Source organism: Symsagittifera roscoffensis, chromosome 2 (genome assembly GCF_963678635.1).
Source record: "Symsagittifera roscoffensis chromosome 2, txSymRosc1.1, whole genome shotgun sequence".
Classification (NCBI taxonomy): Eukaryota; Metazoa; Xenacoelomorpha; order Acoela; family Convolutidae; genus Symsagittifera; species Symsagittifera roscoffensis.
Genome location: NC_087063.1, coordinates 27,888,062 through 27,892,046, shown reverse-complemented (window position 1 = coordinate 27,892,046; position 3,985 = coordinate 27,888,062).

Below are 3,985 nucleotides of genomic sequence, written 5' to 3'. Positions count from 1 at the left end.
GTGGGGCTAGCCTGAGCAAAATGAAAGACCTTTTACTGAAGGTGTTAATTAATCAGCCAATAGTAACTAGTTTTACAAGTATTCTTGTTATGAAAATATCCTCCAAACCAGTAGCGGATTTAGGGGGTGGGGAGGGGGCGGTCGCCCTCTCCTCTCTTCCCTCAGGGATTCGACCCTCTGCCGACCGAAAGGGCCCCCCTTTGTACTATTTTGAGACATCTATTTTGGCTGACTGACATTAAACTTTTTTCGAAGGCGCATTCGGTACATTTTTATAGGGAAAAAACTTGAAGACTACTACAATCCATTTGTTTCCAAAACAATTTTTGAAATTTTTTGATCTATTGGAAAAATAGAAAACTTTGAAAATTGAAAAAAAATTTCAAAGTAGCTGAAACGGGTCCATATTTTTGAAGGCAAGACCAGTTCTGCTTTTAGAAAGCTTTTTATCAGCGGCATTGTTCAATTTTGGAATTTTTTTTGTACAATTACGACTTTTGAGAAGCAATTTTTTTGGAATTAAATTTTTGCGAATTTTGAATCAATTTTTTTGGGCCCCCTTTGTACTATTTTGAGATATTAATTTTTGGCTGACTGACATAAAATTTTTCTAAAGGCGCATTCGGTGCCAATCCATACTGATTTTGAGGGGGGAGCGCGCACCGAAGAAACGCGATTTTTTGGTCTAAATTTTCCAAAAAGTGCCTTAAAATTTGGTCAAATTAGGGTCTTTTTAGTGGTTTGGGAGAGCTCAGAAATTCAATTTGCTCGACCTGAAAAAAAGGTCGACAAAATTTTCAAAGTTTTTTGAAAATCCGCCCCCCCCCCCCCCTTGAGAAATTTCTAGATCGGCGCCTGCTCCAAACAACAAAACATGGTGTTTTGGGAAGCTGTTGGGCTAGCCTTAGTTTCTAGATGACGCAAAAACGACTGACAAAAATGAAAAACTTCTTTGGTCAAGCAACAAACAACAGTCTTAATTTTTTCGAAAAAAAAACAAATATTTAGAGGCCTTGAGAGCTTTCACCAGGAGGCCGGACAAATTTCAAAGACATGAAAGCTCCAAATATACATCCTGATTAGAGGAACAATTTTTTCCGAATTTTCGCCGGAATAATTTTTTTGTTGGCTTATTTAACATCAGAGCAAAATTATTTTTGAATTTCTAGCGGTTTTTTTACGACGGACCAACTCAAAACACGGATAAAAATGCATACGTTAATTCAAAAATTTAAGACGTTGTCCGGTAAACTTGGTAAAAACTATAGCTTAATTAAACTTTCGGAAACCGTTCTTGCGTGTGAAAATCAGTAATATAATTATTAGCAAAAAACTTGAAGGTCACAATTATAGTTAATGCCAAATTGTTGGGAAAATCTTTTCGGTCAACAGATTGGATCGAAGTTAATTAACCTAAAACTGCTCATTTCGACGTCGAATTTCATCTTGTGGAAAGTAGCAAAAAATTTGGACAAACAGAAACAATCAGAAAGAGCAATTATCCAATTTTCACAGATTTTTGTATGCAATTACCATTTTCTGACAACCTGGCGCCACAAAATTGGTCTTATAAGTCAAGTTTTGCGTCCAAATTGTACCCAAAATAGGTAAATTGCACTTTTAATTATTTTTTCTAACTGAATTTTTTCCTACTAATTATATTACTGATTTTCACACATGAAAACGGTTTCCGAGAGTTTGATTAAACTATACTTTGCAACAAATTTACCAGGCAAAGTTTTAAATTTTTGAAATAATTCTGACCTTGAAGCTAAAACCTAAAAGAAATAATTTCTATTCGCGTTTGCTTGTTTTTGGCGTTTCATGTGGTCCGTTTTATGTTTTCCTTTATATTGAAAAATAGCTTGTCAGATCTTTGCTGAAATTGTTTTGAAATTAAGGGCTTGAAGTTATATTCAAACATCTGATCTCTGCAAAAACGCATTAGTTATATTTTTGGCAGTTCAAACGCAATTTTGAGAATACAGTTGTAATTTCAACTCTATTTAACTGCCTCTAGGTCAGAACTATTTCAAAAGCTTAAGATGTTGTCTGATAAATTTGTTAAAAACTTTAGAGAGTTGCAAAAATTTCAGACAGAGAGAACTAATAAAAACGAGCAATCGTTCCATTTTGAAAAACTTTTACAGGCTTTTCGGATTTTTACGACAACCTTGAGACACTTGTTCGGTATGAAAATTTAAGTTTTGCATGCAAAACTTTTACTTTCCAAAATACGTCAATTGCTCTTTTTAATTAATTCTGTCTGTCCGAACTTTTTGCTACTTATTATAATCAGTAACAAAAAGTTCGGACAGACGCATTCAATTAAAATGAGCAATCAGTGCGTTTCGACGCTTTTTTGCATGAGAAATCTGAAGCCGAACAGCCTTGAATTTTTTGTCAGACCAAATTCAAAATGCAAGATCATCGATTATCCGATGATCATGCTATAATTAGTAGCAAAAAGTTCGGACAGACAGAATTAATTAAAATGAGCAATCAGTGCGTTTCGACGCTTTTTTGCATGAGAAATCTGAAGCCTAACAACCTTGAATTTTTTGTCAGATTAAATTCAAAATGCGAGATCGTCGATTATCCGATGATTAAGCTAGCCTAGTTTTTAAATACTCCAATACTTAAGCAAGGAACATCCAGGTTTTACTATAAACTAATTAGCAAAATTAGTTCAAAAATCGAAATCTGAAGTCATTTTTTAACAAAATTATTAGGTCGCCCCAAAACAACATACGGATGTGAAGATGATCAAATCATTTAAAACTCGGAAACTAATCGCAGCAAAACATAAGCCACGCTGAGCAATAATTTTCCTGTTTCAAGATTTACTATTCGACTATTCGGTGCAATTGCCCGCCGTGGTTATAGTTTTGAGCGAATTTCTGCTGTATGAACTTTCGACGCTATATTTATTTCAGTTTTAATTTACGTTGATGTCTAATCAGTTGCTCTTTTTGATTAATTCTGTCCGAACTTTTTCAACTCTCTCAATATATAAGTAGTAGCAAAAATTTCGGACCGACAAAAACAATTAAAAAGAGCAAATGACCTTTTTCAGACAATTTTTACATTCAAACTCTAATATTTGAGACAAAAAGTATGTCTCAATGTCACTTAAAAACTCAAATTTACATGCAAAAATTGCACAAAATTGGGAGGTTGCATTTTTTATTGTTTTTGTCTGTTTGAACTCTTTCCAACTCTCAAACTATGTTTCAAAAATTTAAGACGTCTATTTAATTTGCTAAGAACTACAGTGCCGATTTAAATTAACCGGACAAAACGCATTAAACTTAAAATTTAAAACGAGTTCTTCTCAAATTGGGTCGAGTTTAGGTGAAAACTTATGAAGACAAAACTTGCTTAAAACTTAAGCAGAAATAATATGGTGTAATTTGTTTTGCGAAATTCAGGCCGAAAACTTTACCCCAAAACCGGGTCATTTTGGCTTTTCTTAGTTAATTAAAAAATACGCCAAAAATACCGAGTCAATCATTGATATAATTGTGGGCCCGAATTTCGCAAAACAAATTGAGAAAAACGTGTTTGAAATTTCAAGTTAAGCTCATTTTTTCCGTTCAATTTAAATCAGCACTGTTTTAATAATTTGCTCTGAGTTTATCTCCCAATTTTTGGTTCGAAGTTATAGTTTTAAGCAAATTTATCGGAAATTGTCTAATTGTTTTTTTCTAATTCAGACCATATAAACCTCTGAAATTTTGTATTCGCTTTTTTGTCGGCTTTTCATTCTTTGCCTCGAAAAGCTCATGGCAGATCGTTGGTGAATGAAAATTGTTCCGAAGTTGTGGGCTTGAAGTTATTTTAAAAAAAGGATGGTTTTGCATTGCTCTTTTGGCAGATCAATTGCAATTTCAGAAATTTGCTGACATTTTCAACGCCATTTCACCGTCTCAAGGTCAGAACTAACTCAAAAATGTCCAATAAATTTGTTTAAAAAATAAATTCC